The following is a 19240-nucleotide window of genomic DNA, read 5'->3' as shown; positions in this document are numbered from 1 at the left end:
AACATAAAGTTATATAAAATTAATAATTATAAACGCCTTGGCGCATAAAGTAGAAAAAAAAACATATTCTATACTGAAGGAAACTATATGGATTCACACTAAAATAGAGGAATACCTTATGAATTATATGTTGTTTTGTCTAAAAGATAATGTTGTACAACATAGGCCATAATAAATACGTAAAGATTAAAACTAGTGATGAAAATTGCGTTCATTTTGGGAATGATAAACAAGGAGGAGAGTGAGAAGGAAATAAAAAATCGGCAAGAATTACTCCAATTCTCAATTCTACTCTGAATACAACTAGGACTTACAATTATAATAATTCATCAAGTTTACTTTCTGTCTTTTATGAACACAAACAAATGTTCAGTCGGTGTTTGAATATAATTAAATATAGAAAGGAAAGAAATTAGCTACTCAGGAGTTGAATAATGAAAACAGATGAGGAATATAAAATTCATTCTTCAGATTACTAACTCCAAAAAAACATATGAGCTAGAAAATAAACCCGATTTTCGTCATTAATAGTAACTAAGCAATAATTATCGTAAAAATATTGAATGTACAGACTCTCATCAGTGCCATGCCATCTATGGAGTGTTTTTAAGTAATCTTATATTATTTGAGGAATTGCTTGTCATGTAGTATACATATGCTCCAAAACTGTTCGATAGAATGAGCTAATTTTTGGTGTATTACTCCCATGGGACACAGTATTGAACAAGATGCTATTGTTTTTGTCCAAAGCACCAAAAAATCTGTAAATTCAATCTTTCTTCCAATCATCTTTGTAACTTGTTTTTGTAGCGATTAACGCTAAAACGGAGGAAGATAGAGGGTTAATCCAAAATTAAAGTTCCAAACTTTGAAATTTGAGAAATAAATGGAAGCAGTCAAGCGCCTTGGTTTGAAATGGAAAAGTAAATTGAGGTATATTATATAATTAATGAATACATTGAGCTGGCAATGCTTCAGCAGCAACACGTTGTCTCTATCTAAAGATAAGACGGCATATGTAAGGTTCAGATATATTTTCCCTATTGAATGTTCCGTTTGATGTTTTCATTTTTTTTAAATATATTAACTTAATGTTAGTAAATTTAATAGAATTTTCTTTGGAATGGATATAAAAAACCTTCATTCCTTGGATTTATGTAATTAAAAATTCATGAAGGGACTAGAAATAGGACGGATCTTGGACCCAGGTACATAAATATTTGCGTAGTAATTTCATACTTTGTTAATTCATGCCAGGGCTGCGGAGTTTGTAGTTGGTATCTCTTTGGTAGAGTTGGAAAATTTGTACTGAATGTCTATTATAACAAAAACTGTTATAATTTATGTTAAATAAGACTTATTTCTAATCTAAGGCATATATTGAGGGTTCGTAAAGTGCTTTTTTTCCTGAGTTTTTATAAATTATAGGTATTAATTACTATTAATTTGTGATACTTGAAAGTTAACTCATCTTAAAGTTATTTCACAAATTTCAAACGTGCTCTGTAGCCTATTCACTCACAATTCTAGAATATCTTTAAAGTCTAAATTATTATGTTGGGAAGAGCATAGCCACTAGTCATGCTAGTTCATTACTTAATTTTATGAATAATCAATATCATTCGGGTAAGGAGTAATGTTGTAATGAGAGGTTGTTTGTATAGTTATTCCTGGGTTGTGAATACATAAATTATGTTCAGAAACTTATGAATGTATTAGTAATCGATGTACTGTGATCCATTTCATTTGTTGCTTGTTGTTCACCTTGTTAAATATCTTATATTCCTATATTTTTTCATCCCTGGGGTAATTATTTTTTACATCCAACTAATAAGCTATTAGTTATATTATTAATTAGTTATTAGTAATAACTACCTATAGCTAAAAATTAAATCTATAATTATGGTCTCTAGACTCCAATGACTCAATAGTTATTATATATGCTATAAAATATATTGTTAAAAAATTGTGTGTTGGAGTTGGAGTCACGGATTTTTTGTACCACCTCCGCGCCCCTGCTTCATCCACATTTAAAAAAATGATACTTTACTTGGTTGTCAGCTATCGATGTTTTTTCCTTTCTTTTCACAATTCATTGTTCTTAAGATTGATTAGTTGTATAAAAATTAGTTCTAATTAAGCTGTGGACAAGTATCACCAATTAATTATTGAATGATAATTTCAAAGTTGGAACAATTCACAACTATCAACTAATTTTTGACCTTTTCAGTTAGTTTTCGGAGGAAAAGTTGCGAGGTATAATAAAAGTAACGATGCGCCAATGAATACTAAGAATAATTATAATAATAATAAATAACTATATTCGATTGTATTAACATTTGGTTATTTATTGTTTCGGTATCAGTAATGAGAAAAAATGTAAGCTTAATCCTGATTCTATTTTATTTAGGTCCGAACTTTTGGTAAAATGCTAATGAAATTCAAGTCAAGTATCCGTCTAATTTTGTCAGATCTCAGTCCGATATTTCGGGTACCCGAATATATATGTCTAAAGTTTCGAACCAAACCAGATCCTGGAAAATGTGGATCCGTTCTATCTTCAGAAGGGACTAGACATGGCCTGATGTCAAAATATTTTCCAATCCGATTTAATGAAAAAATTATTTTCGATCCGATTTTATAGACAATTGAATAGGTGTACATTTTATAGGTATCCATAAGATTTTTTTTTATCACAATTGGTTTGTTTTTAAATATTTTTAAGTAGCTTCTCACTGAAAAGACTTTTATTAGGCTCATTACTCTGACTGGATATTTTGTAGTTGTAATAATTTAAGTGCATGTTTATTTTAGCCTTAGTGGTGAATGCTTTACTTGATCGTTAAGCTGACTCGTGAATACAAATATATATAAAGAAAATATTGGAGTTATAGAATCCGGATACATCAATTAGTAAGACAACAGTTTAAAAAATAAAATCAATTTTAATGGAAGACAAACTTGACATTCAAGCCGTAATAAAAAAACAAATGTTATCTTAGATTTTATACCTAAAAGTACATAAGTCAAAAGAGTCATTCGTTCATCTAAGCATTTATTAAGAATTCCCTTTCTACCTACAAAAAATGAATAACAACAAAATTTCAGTTCCCCACTTTTTCTAATTGCATCAAAAAATAATGGAACAAATAACAAATTTCTGAGAATTTTATCCGATACGACAGATATTGGATATTTTGCACGATCGGTTTTCTGATTTTTATTCCAGGTATCAGCCCGTATCTGGAAGGATGCATCTAATTTTAAAATATTATTATAGCTAAACTATCCCTTAGATGAGATATAATCATTCCATAATGACGTGAATAAACTTATTATAATCATGAATTGTTAAAATAAATATGTATATCCTGCTAGCTCATCATTTGATAGAGATGAGTAAGGAAAAATATTTCTATCTATCTAAATATGTATAATTTTAGGATTTAGTATAGAAATAACCAGTTTTTAAAAAGCATTTGTGCTTTTTCGAAAATTGTTGAGAGGAAAATATGATATGATTTACATAATACTATACTAGAAATTGATTCTCTGAAATTGATTAATGATATGTATTTATATAACTCGACATCAAGATAATTTACTAGATATTGTAAATTTTACAATTTGATGCCTGACTTTTAGTTATATTAGATTTTCTTTTAACGAGTCTGTGGGTTTTCCCTACCAGGGGTAGATATTTTTTTCATCTTTTATGTTTCGAAATAATGTACTACAAAATGTATTACTAATTTATTTATTTATTCTGTTCCAAGTAAAACTTTATTTCAAATTTTGAGGTAATCTTGCACTTAAAACCTTGTAAAGGATCATGAATGCCAAATAAACACAGCATATTATTGTTCTTGTCCTTGTTACTAGGATGGGTCAAATTATACCGCCCTTCATCTTCAAGTAGTACTTGAAGATCAACGCCAAGACTTACATCTGTTTTCTACAAAATAGCATAATGAAAGATCTACCTCGGATCTGGAAGCAAGACGGATATCCTGTACCAGCCAAATAACACTCAATTTTCTTGATTATAAGAATTTGATGTACCTCCAGCCGAGTTCTTGGGTTCCTATCTCACCAGATTTGACCCCTTTAGACTATTTTATCAGGGGCAATGTTGAACAGGTTTCCAAGGAAGGTCCCCACAGCACCACATGATCCCTGGGAGCTGGGATAAGGAGACTGTTCCTTACTTTACATAGTGGGAAGGTGTAGAAGGCATTTGATGTTTCCAAGGGACGTTGTGAACGTGCGGTATTTTTTGTTTCCTCAGCTGACTAAAGTTTGGATGAACCAACGCCCTTTAGTTAAACTTGTCTGGAATTCGTAAAGAAAGTGAAATATTTATAAATATATTATTTACAGTTTTTTTGTTGTTTTTTTTACACTTTTACGTTGTCTAAAACAAAAAAAAATTATTACCTTACGTATTTTCATTTTACAAACAATAGTAATGCTAACTATATGTCGACCGTTATAGACTTTGACTATCACCGTTGTTCGAAAAAAATAAATGAATTATTTTTTCATTATAACTTAGTGATTATAAAAGCTTAAGTTTTTATGTTTTCCAAATTTACATTAAATTAATCGGACCTATCATTAAATTAATTAATATATCTTTATTTTATTTTTGAGAAAAATAATTTTAACATTATATTTTACAAAGAAGAAAAGCCTTATAATAGCAAAACAATTTTATCATTTGATATTAAAATGCATCGTCTTTTGACATTTTAATGGATTGCAAGTTTATGATGCCAAATGAAATGCTAAGGATATTCGTAATTTGTTCTTATGTGCTTATAAAATCAAATTTGCAATTGCCCGTTAAATAGATCATATTTACGTTGTCCTTCAATTGGGGAGTAAATGAGGAATTCCAAAGCAAAAAAATATTCTGATTTTTTTTCTCATTTGGATCCGTGTATATTTTGATTAATGTATTATTTGTACAGCATCCTTTTATGAAAGACCTTGAAAGGTTATAAAAATTGTTAGTAAATGTAAAAGGAAGAAGTTGTTAATCATTTGTACGTTTTCAACTTGTATTGCTTAATTTGTATTAAAAAAGATGCAAATAGATACATTTCTTAAAACATATTTAGAGAAATAGAATACAAGTCTGCCGAAAGGAAATATTTTTAAAATTTATTAAATAAAAAACAAACTTTTATATCTAAAAAATGCATCTGTAAGAAGCAAAAAGAAAAAAATTAAGTCTAAAAATATACAAGTATATTAATATTCTAACTGCGTTGCCCTTTTGTTTCAATTTCTCAATTGAATGTAGAAAATAATTTATTTGGAAAGTTAACATAGCTTTTATAATTATTTTTTTTATGAAATAGAAAGTTTTAAAATATATAAGTTGCATACTTTATTTTCGATTTCTTCATGCATCAATGTGTCGAAAGAGTAACTACCCAGTGGTTTAATTTTTGTATCAAAGATCAATTTTTATCAATAATGTAATAAAAATTAGAAAAAATTAATAACTTGAACGGTAAAAAATTAGAGCCACCACCCTTTTATACTATAATAATCTGATATCCTAATTGTATGTATTTTCTCAAGCTATTATCTTTATAATTTCATTCCTGTGGAGTTAAATTTCGTTTCTTCAACTTATAACTGAAACCATATCATTGATTAATACAAGACCAAATTGAACATTGGGGTGCGCTCATAAAAGACGAAGAGTAACCTCGCAGATTTATAATTTCAAGTCCATGGTAGACTCAGAGTCATTCTTGGCCATGTCCTTGTCTACTTCATTTACCCCCTTCCCTTCGTCATAGCTACTTGAAGCTGATCTAATGTAACGTTATGACATCTAAGATGTCATGACTTTAATACACTCTTGAAAGAGGAAAAGGATGATAGATGAAAATAATCATTTCTCTCGACCGCCGTGTTGTCCATAAAGATTCAAAGAAAAAGTAAAAAAAGTTTGAAAATTTGTAAAAAAAAAAAAATTTTATTATGTCAAAACAATTACTTTTTTTATATTTTTTGCTAAATCAGAAATTTCACTTTTATAAAGAGGGAGTATTTAGATTGGTGCATGCTGCTATAAAGGGTACGCATACAGCTTCTACATGAGTTCTACAGATGAGTTTTATTGGCTTAGTGATCTATGGTTAGAATGTGGCCTGGCATGAAGGAGGATCCCAAGACCATAGCAAGCTTCAACTGCACCCCCATGACATCCTTGGACTGTGAGAGAGCCTTTAGTGTATTAAAAGATCTTCTCACTAACAACAGGTATAGGCGGATGGAGGACTATCTAAGGAACCAGATAATTTTTCAATGGAACAAGGACCTGCTAGATTGAGAAATTTTAATTATATTTTTTTTTTACCAGAATACGTCCTATTTTAACAGGTTCCTTTGCATTTTTGGACTTTTTCAGCGTTTTTGAGTTTTTAGTTAGCATTTTTACTTGCATATTTAGCTCCATTTTTATACATTATTTGGACATCACTAGCTATTATTCTTTATGAATAGAAACTATCAATTTTAAGGGATAAAATTAAATATATTTATTAGAGTTTATATGTAGTAGTACAAAACCTATTTTATCAAAAAGTGTATTACTTTTTTACAATAAAAGCTAATTTCACCAATGAAATACATAGAAGAACCGTACGAGTTTTATAAGTTTTAAACATTTCTTTTTTGGAACTTTAACAGCATTTATTAAAAATGTACTACTACACTTTTAATTTTATAAACATTTCTCAAGTTTTGAGTTTTCATCAACTTAATCCAGCGATTTCACGATAAAAAGAGAACGGCTAAACTCTCAAAATTGTTAAATATAGACATCAAGAAATATTCAACAGTGTTCAAAAGTTTTGTAAACGATTTTGACAAAAAAAAAACATGTTTTTTTCAAGGGTGATGTGTGTACTAAAAAGTTTATATTTTATATGTACGCATACAAGTACAGGATTTTTATCGGGGCTTGACCTTCGCTTTCCCATATTTATAAGATATCCCCTTAACTCATTCATATACTCTGAAAATATTATTTTGAAAATACTTTAATATACTAAAAAAATATTATAAATCAAATATTTTGAACGAACAATTTATAAAAAATTAAGAAAATGTAATGTATTTAAATTCATTTTTCTATGATATTTTTCTTTCTCGTATACTTTGTTGCATCATTTTCAAATGATATAAACTGAGCTATATCGGGTGATCCATTGAAATCAATGCACTTGCTAATTCAGTAATTAATTCAGGTTGAGTGATTGAAATTAATTCATATTTTGATATATTAAAGCATAAACAATTAGTGACAAAAACAAATCTGAGCTCTTTAGTTAACGTACAAATCGAGAAAATTACACTTGAACGTGATCGACAAGTTTTCATTCGCACACTTCAAGCGCTTGGGTGTCTCCAAATCCAATACGTTGGAAAGGGAAGAAATGCTCTCTGAAAACGAAAGGGAAACAGCTTTGGCAAATCCTCTCAAGTCGATGAGGGCCAATGCAAAATATGTTGGGGTTTCACCCAGACTGTCCAGAGAGCTATAAACAAAATGGTTGGAAAGGGGCTAGAGAGGGCGGAGAGGCCACTTTTCCAAACAACAATTCAAGAAACCCATATCTTCCATCGCAAGACTCTTTTGAATAAGTTTTTTAAACTCTTCCTTAACACTTTCGGCCCCCGCAGATGCACAAACACAGAGGTCCTCAAATTCCCTTTAAACCAGTACTGTGGAGCCAAGACATCTGCAGCGGGTGCCAGGCATTCTGCAGCCACCTGGAAGCCACCATTGCCACTATGAGCCACACATCTTTTTTTTCATTAACTTTGTTGAAATTAAATCTTGTTGAAGCTTAAAAATCAAAGTGTCTATATTTTAATGGACCACTCCATAAGCTTGTATTTTTCAGATTTCATATTTTTTTCTATCAAAATTATCGTTTAAAATCATATTGAGTTTTTTCCTGGATACTAGCCCCGTGTATCTACAGACAAGTTGTACTGGACGTTAAATTGTTTTCTATAGAATCGGTCTAGACATAATTTTAAATACGGCCGATGAAGACCAAATTTTTTTTAGACCGGTCCAGACGGAACTTCTTTCAGAGACGTAATAATTTGATGTATTAAAAATTATAACGGCCTTACATCATTCTAGTGTCTTTAGATCGAAACTTTGTAACACTGGTTTTAATTTTTTATGTGCTCTTAGATGGTTCCAAAAACTTTCAAAAAAAAACCCCACTTTTTTCTTTGTGTATGTATTACCTTTACATTTAAAATATGTCAGTAGAATTGAAATTATATTTGCATACAGCTATACATTCTATAAATATTTGACAAAATGTTACTCTATTTCTTTTCAAAGAAATAAGATGTGTTAAAAAGTAAACTCAATATATGTATTGAACAGATTCATAAAGCATTTTTTCAAATATACTAGTCTCATCAAAGCCTCATAAAAATATGAATAGGGGTCTTATTTTGTATTGAGAGAAAATATTGATTTATTTCTTTCTTTTTTTCAGAATGGATGTCACCATTCTTATTATAATTTATATACTCAATCATTATCAAAACCTTTTGATATTCGTTTAGAATCCTTAGATTTTGGCTTATTCCTTATGTCTATTCTTATATAAAGGTGCTTATATTTGTGTAAGTACATATACCAAATCCATAGTTTTATTTCAATACAAGCTTTTGTTGTTGTCTCATATTTAGGAGCAAGAATATCCGGACCTTTTCTGGTAGATCAATTATTATTCAGATTGTAGTCCTCTTTCAACCATTCGGAATCCTCTTTCAAATACATTTTAACACAGTTTTACTTTTATATACATATATAAACATAGTGAGTTCAAAAAGAAACTTTGTACTTCTAGGAAAATATATTTAGTTATTCATTAATATTTATATTGTCCCCTTCAATGTAATCCCCCTCAGATACACTTTTTCCAATCCTCGAAACACTTCTCATAAGCACTTTTTGGTATTGTCTGGAGTTCTTAAAGCGATACAGTCTTTATCTCCTCAATCGTGGGAAATCTTCAGCCTTTCATAGGTATCTTCAGTTTATGATAAGTCACATGACCCTTTCCAGCAAATAAGGATCAACATTGACGTCAGTCAAAAGCTCATAAGCGATGCTTATGCGACGATTATTTTGGTCAAAATAAAGCTGTTTCGAAACAAACTTCGCAAACACTCGTCTCATGCCCAAAACGTTCGAAAAACAATTCCCACGAGCCAACCGATATGCCAATATCCTCAACAACTTCTCTGGTACTGATTTGATGGTTTCCTTCACTGCTGCAATTTATTTATTTGTTCTTGACTTGCTTAGGCGTCCAAAGTGAGGCTCATCACTGGCATCTTCCTAGCCATCTTGGATGAGTTTGTCCCAATTGTAAACTTTTTTTTTTTTTTTTTGCTCAAAACAGTTTCATTGTATACTATTGTCAATATTTCAAATGTTTTGGACCACTTAATTTCATTTTTACACCAAATTTGATGCAAGTTCTTGGATCCATGTTTTCCAAAGCAAAAAATTGCGGAACACACAAAGTATTTTCTAACTGTTATGCCTCTCACAAATAAATTAAACATATTATATAGCTAAAACATTAAATATATGTACGCAGTAAGTGTACTAACATAAAAAAAATCGAGCATACCAAATGCACTCTTCTAGGAAATTTGAAAAGTCACATAAATAATAAGAAATCTATTATTATGAATTTAAAAAAAAAAAATTGTATAAACTTCAAATAAAATAACAATATTTATGTGTGAAAACATTTGTTTAGATGATAAGTTTATCTTTTATTTTTGTGAAAAAATTGCCAAATCGAAATTTGCGAAGAAAATTGGAAAAAACTTTTTGCACAAGTTTTGCAAAAAATTAAAAGTTGTAAATATAATTTCTTGGAATTGTAAAGAGAGACTGCTGACCATCTCTTCTGAAGCTGCAGGTTTTTGTGTGTCACTTAAGGGCAGATCTCATATGGACTACTGGAGAATTTTGAAGCAAAAACTGGTTGTGATGAATTTTTAGAACACAATTGTGGTAAGGGGGAAGGCAAAGTAAATCAAAAAAATTATCAAACTATAATTTTGCAAATAGATATATATCTCTCGAAAGAAATTATAGACAAAATCACAAGGCTTACTTAAGACGTTATATTTAGTTATCTTAGCAAGATTAAGCTCTAATTTTATTATATTCAGGATAAATGACAAATTACGATCTTATTATTAGTTTGTTTTTCACATTATCATTTTATGTTTACTACATAATGTCCGATTATTCTTAATATATTACTTATTTCTCCACTATTTCGATGACTTTTTTATGACAAAAATATTCCAAATATTAAAAAAATAATGTTTTATATACAAAGAATATCAATGCCATCCTATCTCCAAGTATCCTCTAATTAAAATTAGTAACACCTTAATACAATACTAATATTTATAGATTTATTATATATAAATGATTACATTTTTTGGAAGTTTCAAGAACTTTTGTGGCTATCGATGTCACTCCCTATGTCAATGATAGAAATATAAAAAACTGAGTGATAAAGTTGATTGTAGAGAAAGTTTAATAAGTTTAGTAAAGGAGGAGATAATTTAAGACATGAGTTAAAAAATGAAGTACAGGGCTCACATCTTTAATCTGTGACATGGATAATCAAGTAATTTGATCTATAGGAAAGATAATCAAATAGAAGTGACTGTGTAGCTCAACAACAGTAAATACTTATCAAAAATAATAAACTTTGAATGAAGAAAATTATTATGGAGGAACAGTTCATTTTCATTCAATTTCCATAACGAAGAATCCCTATTCAAGGGGCAAAATAATTTGACGTTTGATTACCTTTTTAATAAAAGTTAATGCAAGTGTGGATTCTTCTTAATCGATAGTTTCTAATCCATGCTTCTATCACTCTATTTGTATTCCTCGTTAGAGAGGATAAATCATGTTCCATGCCTCTTGAGCAAATAGGTCAACTGATATAAACTGAATGATAAATGATTACACTATATTTTGCCAATTATCTCAGTCTCTTAGAGGAGGAGCATACGAAGTATACGAAATGATATACGAGTTTATTCTAATACGCAATAGATAAAATAAATTCAGGTAAGAGTTGAAGACGTCAGGGATCTTTTTAGTACACGGAGTTGACCATCGATTCAACACCTCACTAGAAGATTGACCACAAACAAGCGAGGAAGATAGAAATAGAAACAATAACTATTATTCAATTGATGAATTAGGGTTTTTGGTTATGAAGCAATATATGACAGGCCTCTAGAACAGAACATCCTCCACCAAGTATCAACTTTTCATCATCTCACTTTGCACTCAATTTATCATTTTAAGATCTTGTCGAGATTTAGTTTCTCCGGTGAACTTCAGTCTCAGCACATTACAAGAGCAAAAGCTTTTTCCGTTTTTCCAACACGTTGGTCCGCCAATTTTTTTTTTTGACATTGCATTGGGTAAGACTCCTCCGATATCATAGGAGATTCTATCTCTCCTAAATGCAGGCATAGATCATGTCATACAGTAAGTAAATGAAATACTACTTCCCATCTGAAGACTCCATGCGTGGCTAAGTATCAAAATGTGGATAATTGATGTTATTGGACAACTAGTGATGACATGATCTTTCCTTTTGATTAAAAGTAATTCAAATATAATATAAATATCATACGCCAAAATGATAGTACGCCAAATAGAAGTAAGCTGAAGTGATCCGCACTGAAACGAGCTTCGCTAAATAATACACACCCAAAAAAGTGTGCCCAAATGAGGGGACACGAAAGTTAATATTTGAAATTTTTTTAAAGAAATTTAGTGTTTGATATTTAAATTTTAGTTTTTTATCTGTTAAGAGGAATAAAGTTTATTTCAAGCTTGAGTAGTTTCTCCTTTATTTTAAAAGAGTAAATGGTTCCATTCTCTCAGGAATATGGATTTAAGATCTTTTAAGACAAAAACTATTCCAAGTAGATATGATCTGTTTATATTTATAAAATAGAGTTTGTGTGTGTTTCCTTTATGCGTAGCCACATCGTTGAATCTAGGAGGCTGGAATGTTCCATGTATGCCTCTTTCGAAACTGGTCAGGCTAAGACTATGGTCCCATTTGGGGAGGGGGGAGGGGATGGGTCTTATGCTATACTTGAAACACAAAAACTGTTATTTTCATCTCAAGGGCACTAGATAAAGGGTCGATTTATAAATCAACAAGTAAAGTGTCCCAAAAAACAATTATTCGACTAACTATGTTTTCTAAATTTATTCAAAGTCAAAAAGTTTCTGGGGGAATTGAAGAAGAAGATCAAGGAGGACCCCACAAAATCCATGAATCGTCTCTCAATCAGGAGGGCTGTGAAGGAGGGCTTGGAGTTGTCCTCATACACAAGGACCCTACGCCACCTGTTGACGGACACTCTGAAGGAAAGGTGACTGCAGATGTGCAATAAAGTTCGTGCGTAGATCAAGGCACCACAGTAAAAGTTTTCTCCATCGATAAAATTTTACCGTGGACCAGGTCTACAGCCTTCAGAACGACCACTGGCTTGGAGGATAACCAGAGGAGGTAAAGGGGGAGTTCTGTACAAAACATCCGGAACAAACAATAGTCCTGGGGGTCGTGGTGTCCGACAGTAAGAAGATGTCTCCCTTCTTTTTTAAGAGTGGTGAGAAAATCGGCCAGGAGGTCTACTACAAGGTGCTGAGGTTCACCATACTGCCATGGCTCAAGACCACCTTCCCAGAGGACAACTATGTGTGGACCCAAGATGATCCGCCCTCACACACATCGGCCAAATGCCAGAAGTTCTGCGCCTACAACATGGCTGATTTTTGGCCCAAGGGCGTGTGGCCATCATCTTCGCCAGATTTGAACCTGTTTGACTTTGCTGGGTGGGATACATTGGAGAGGGAGACTAACCGTGCATCTCACCCGAACGTGGGCACCATTGTGAAGGAGCGGATCAACTTCTCCGATAAGTTCATCAACTCCTGCAAGGCTTCCCGCCGCCGTGTGGAGACTGTGATTGCTGCTGAGGGTTGCCATATTGATGAACATGTTCAAAAAGATTGTGTCTCAAAGTTTTGTATACCAAAAATTTCGACATTATTTTCCAAAAAATAAAATTATTGACATTTTTCTAAAATCAGTCATTCAGTCCACATTTTGCTTCCGAACCCTGTATTGGGCAAAAAAATAAATTTTGAAAATTGTAATTTATCATCCTGTGTGTATAATTATTTTCTGAATAATTTTTTCATTATTTTGACTATTGTCAATGTGATTTCCTGCTCCCACCTGGGCCCGATCATCGCCGGGCAACCCTATGCTAATATTTAATAAATATTTCATATTCAGAATATTTCAAATATGTCTCTATATAGTTTTATTTAAACGCAACGCGTTATCAGTGTTTAATCTCGATAAAAATTTTTACCTTGAAAAATCTCAAAATTTCATAAAAACTTCCATATTTTTTTTTTTTTTTCAGTGTATCATCAAATTATGATAGTACATTTGAGGAATCTTTTTAATCTAAATTTTTCATAAAGCCCTTGAAAGATAATGAAAATTATCAAAGGATCTCATAAATTATTTTATAAAACTATATGAGCTTTATGAATAACTAAACAATGAATCCTTATAGAAAAACTACATTAGTCTTGTCAGCAATGAGACTGTTGCTATCAGGTGGGGGGGGGAATATCTCCACTCCCGGATTACCTACTTTCAAAATAAGTTTTGTTTATTCATTATGAGTATAATTATTATTATATTTGAGATTACCCAATGTAAAAATTAATATACATATATGTGTTTATTAATTTATTTCTATCACGTGTCTAGCAGTACACCTCTAGAAAAATCTATTGAAATGGAATGGTTGTGTATGAAATAAGTATCTTATGTTAGGTAAAAGTGCATTTTTTACATACCCATGCATTTCTTATTTTTACTATTAGATATTTCCTTAAAGTCGATATAATATTTAAGACAAGAAAGTGAATAATGTGTAATATCAACCAAATTCAAAGGGATCGTAGTGAACATGTAAGACAGCAGTTTCTTGGGCCTGAAATGATGTTTTCAGATAATATATCACCAGGGCAGTGATAATAGGACCAATCAAGGGATCAATATGGCTTCGACGTTTTTAAATAATTTAATAAAGTATTTTTGATTCTTCCACTTCCCCTCCGATTCAAGTCCCTAAAGCTTATTGACTATTTACTGTTATAAGGGCTCTATACTAAGAAAATAAACAACAAGTTTCATTTTTATTATTTGTTACAGCTTCCATTTTTTTAAGCTAGATTATAAAATGATACAGTATGGGAATTCTTAATTGGGAAAAAATATATACTATTTTTTAATTTGTGAAATAATGTGTAAGTTAATAAAAAGATAACACAGTGAATAATGACATAAATGGCTTTGACATCACAGAGGTGAAAGCCGGTACTGCAACAATTAATTAGAATATTAATTTCTTCTTATTGTCATAAAAAAGGATTAAAAAACATCTAAAACACATTGAGAACTTGTAACTTACTGTTACAAAGACATAAATGTACATAGTATATCATTTTAAATTATTTTATAAGGGATGCAAAAAAAACAAAAAAAAAAACACTCACGTTCTAATTGGTTAAATGTGGTCCTTTGTTTATTTGCTTTATGCTCCTAATAAAGAAAACAATTTTCAGATGGTGTGAGGAGATTATTTGTATAGCTCATACAAGCCTGGGGAGCGGAGACATCGTCACTTCTGCGATTTAACGGTGTCCAATCACGAATGCAAACATAATCTTCTAATTGAATTAACACTAATGTTTTTTTATCTGACTCCTGAATGGCAGATCGTTTAAGCAAAGTAGTTTGCAATTTTTTCCCCTCTGCCACCACATTAGCCTATTAAAATTCAATTTAGCCAGAAGATTTGGGAACTTCTGCACTATTTCCTCGATGTAAAATATTCACTTCTGTAAATGCTTCAACTAGAAATGGATTTAGGCCAGCAAGATAGTTGAAGCAAATGGAGCGTTTCTTTTGTATTAGCAATAAATCTACTAGTGTAATCATCTATAAATGGTTTTCACAAAATCAATGTTCAATATTGTGTATTAAATATAGTGAGGAACTCCAATCATCTAAAAAAATATATGAATATGTTTAATGTTCAATTACACCTAAAACTATTTTTTTTCGGATCATTGACGCTGTTTTATTGTAACATAACAGTAACTAATGAAGATAAGTTAATTTCACGATATACTTAGTATACACTGATATTGATAGATGTTATGGAGATAATCATTGGATTTTATATGTAGTTTCTAGTTGGCACTCATACAAGACAAGAAAATGCAAAAATACTCTACCTATATGTATGGGTCATTCCTTTAAAAAAATTCACAAGGAAACGGATTTGAATAAAATTAGATTTAAAGATGAAAAAATGAGGATTTTGATAAATATTTGAGTAACAATATATCATCAGCGAAATCAATTATCAGCAATAATACATTATATACGTTATCATTTACAAGCTAATAGTTATAATAACAAAACTTATATTGTATCTTTTTTTTTTTTTTTTGGTCATGAAAAAAATATAAAACTTAACTTTTAACCTTAATTTTTTTCAAGGTATAAAGTCTTTGATTTTGTTAATAATTAATCATACGAAGGTAAAACCCTTATGATGTTTTTTTAAACAATAAAGAATAGTAAAGTTCATGGAATTAGGAATAATGATGTAATTGATAAAACTCATAACTTTATTTATATGTTTAAAAAATGGTTTAATCGAAGATACCAAATGTATCGAAAATACTGTATAAATGAAGTTATGATTTAGTTTAATTTAACCGTTAGTTGATGCTTATTTATACTAAATTTTTTGGTACAAGTTTTTATTACTCAGTATTTGAACGCTAACATATATTTAGTAGTTTTAAACAAACAAATACATATTAAAAAAACTACCTTTCAAAAGCTTGACATAAGTTATATATGCTAGCGTTGATCATTAATATGTTTGTAGGGAAGTCTATTGTGAAAGAAAGATATTTCTAACTTATTATAAAACGTTTAAATTGGAAAAGTTGTAGACAAACTATATAGTGTATTGAATTTGAACATTCGTCTTGCTACTAAGAAGGAAAAACCCATTTATCTTTATATTTGAAGTACTATCTTAATTGACAACCATGGTTCAGATAAATAAATGTTTATCTTCAAATCTACAAATACAATATGTGCTAGAAAATAAGATATTTGGTCAAAATGAAAGCTTTTAGCAGAATATTTATCATTCGTTTATCTAAAATATAATTTAAAATTGGTTTTTAAAGATTGTCGAATATTTACTCATTTATCAATCCTTCCCCAATATTACTGCAGAAAAAAAAATATATATGCCTTCACTAAATTTTCTTATCCTCAGTTCTTCTGATTTAATTTTACTTTGGTTCAAAATGCTCATAAAATAGATAGAAAGTTCAACAGAAAATGAATACAATTTATCGTGACCGGTAGTTTCATTCCTAGTAAATTTATTCCCTGCAAAATTCATCCTCAAACATTTCATTCCATATATGGTTTATGGTTACTCCATAGCGTTTTGAACAAGTTATTGCTGTAATACTGTAGAGGAAGGCTTGGCAGTGAGAGATATTTTTGAAATAACAGAGGAAAACACAAGATCTTTTTTACTTATCAAGAGAGTTAATTGAATTCATTTTTGACAATCTTTAGAGAACTTAGTCTACGAGTATTAATGTAGAAATGAATTAAGCCGCTGTGACAGGCAGGCTTCGTAAGCTGGCATATAATTTTATGAGAATGTATACTTATTTTTTTCGATTAAGGACCTTACGTTAGACCTAAATAAGTCCAAATATATTTTTTTCTAGATTCTAACCATAGCATAAATTTGAAAAACTGTTATGATCCCAAACAAATACTTGTATAACAAATTTTAACAATACTAATAATTACATTTTTGACCAGAATATATTTCTATACATAATTTTGTGCATTTTAAGTAATTTATTGTGAATAGCTTTTTATCGAAGTAGATAATGATGATTTCCTAATAAATTTCGTGTATTGGAAGTTGCAATAAATGGCTGTTCAGGTGAATCTTGACCTCCATTAACTGCATCCTGATCAATAAGGGAAGTAGGTAGTCGTTTGAAATTTTAATTTACAAGTTCTAATTATACCAAAAGAAAAAATGCATTCAATGTTCTAAAATGTGTTACATGGTCATACTGGAGTTCAAAATCCCTGTCCGCACCCACCCCCTCATTTGGCTCAAAGGAGATGGGGTTCATAATACTGCCGTTGCCCCAATTGAACCCAGGGGTTATGATACTACCTGGAAACTTGGTTTTAAAGACATGGGAGGCATTAGCTCTATCTATGGCCAACCATCTGTCGTTCTGGATGTTGTGGGATCTGTCGACTGTCCATTGTTTCTCATTTGAATAAAAAATTATTTATATGCCATGAAATTCAAATTGTACAGCTATTTTCTCCCGTGCAAAGCCTTGGCGGCCTTCATTATGTCTTTAAGGATATGTCTTTTGTAGAAGCGGTATAATTTATCCTCAGGTCATAGTTGATGTCCCTGGAGACTGTTGCATGACTTACTCAGCGCTTTTTGAAAGAACGTTAATCTGAGTCCCAGGAGATGCCTTCAACGACCTTTTCAATGGCGTACAAGGAATCTATGAGTAGGTTCTTTATTACTCCGGGACTTCTGGGCTTTTCTTTGATATATCCACTCCTCCTTCCAGTGGTTGTATTCCTCGTAGACCGTGCTCTTTGGATACCCGGGCATCTTCTTGATGTACGCTAAGCCGTGTTCTGAACAAACCAATTCGATAATGGTGTTCCTCTGGATCTCCTCCATCGTAAATACTTTATTTTGAATTAAAAGTTCCAAAACTAACTTAAAGCTTACGCTTAACCTCTCACTTTAAATTTTAAATAACCAAATTAAATGTTTTCCTTATTATTCAGTAAGTATTTAGAAATGGTCCGGATTAACTTGATCACCCTGTATATTACTTTTTATTAATTTTGATAGAATTTGTCCATAATGGTTCTTGTAATTTTGAAATATGACAGTGCCACAAGGGAGTCTTATTGTAACTCTCAAAAATTCTTCGCAAATAAAAAGGGAAAAGATACAAGCTTACATGGTAGCTAGAAAAGGAAATCAATATTTCTAAGTGTTTGACCATTCTTTATTAAATTGTAGAGATATTCACTGATTGACAAGATTTAATTCGTGTTCAATAAATGAACGGTCAGAATAAGAATTAAGAATAAAAAATACATAATTGATTTTTTTAGTTATACCGTTTTAAAGGGACATCTTTTAGTTCTGCTCATGAATAGTTGAATAATGATGACAGATTTTGTTTTCAACTTTCTTGCTTCCATTCAGAGTGGTAAAATATTATCATTGATATTTTAATATTAATAATTTTTCTACTGGCTAACAAACTATTAAGTACATTAATATGAACTGCTTCCATTTCTTAACAAACAAATAAGGACCTCTCTATTAGGCTCCTCTATTTTCTGAACAAACAATTGTTACACTTTTATTTATTCAGATTTAAAGCAAAATGAATGATCGTATGATAGCGCGTCAACGATGAACACTAGCAATACACCATATTTAAAAAAAAATTCTGATAGCGCGTCAACGATGAACACTAGCAATACACCATATTTAAAAAAAATTTCACATTTTTAAAGGTGAAAACACGAGCCAGGTGGATGATAATTTGATTATGTTTATGGACCTGATACTGTAAGATCCAATTACAGGTAAGTTTTGGGGTTTTTCGATTCCGTTCTGGTAATTTTGATGTCAAAGATGCACTACGCTATGGAAGCGAATTATCGAAAGTGTGGATAAAATAGAAATTGTCGAGTACGACCGTTATCTATTCATTTTTTGATTGCCAGTACGATAAACATTAAAGGAAAAAAACCCATAAAAAATAGGTTATTTATTTGTACTTCACATAAGATTATGTTTTTAAAAGGCATCATATTTTTTTTAAATGATATGGTTTCATAATCAATACGTATATATATCTGTATACACATTAAATATCAGTTAATTGAAACTATTAATG

The 19240-nt window shown here is 30.7% G+C and overlaps 1 long non-coding RNA gene across 1 annotated transcript; it reads right to left on the bottom strand.

The window, feature by feature from the left end:
• Window positions 1-3774: 3774 nt before the first annotated feature.
• LOC121122146 (uncharacterized) lies at window positions 3775-11054 on the bottom strand. The gene is made up of 3 exons (XR_005865712.2): window positions 10907-11054; window positions 4865-4991; window positions 3775-4332 (listed from the first exon to the last, which is right to left on the bottom strand). It is a non-coding gene; the product is annotated as an uncharacterized lncRNA (long non-coding RNA).
• Window positions 11055-19240: the final 8186 nt, after the last annotated feature.

This window comes from Lepeophtheirus salmonis, chromosome 7 (genome assembly GCF_016086655.4).
Source record: "Lepeophtheirus salmonis chromosome 7, UVic_Lsal_1.4, whole genome shotgun sequence".
NCBI lineage: Eukaryota > Metazoa > Arthropoda > Copepoda > Siphonostomatoida > Caligidae > Lepeophtheirus > Lepeophtheirus salmonis.
This window is presented reverse-complemented; position numbering and strand designations above follow the sequence as displayed.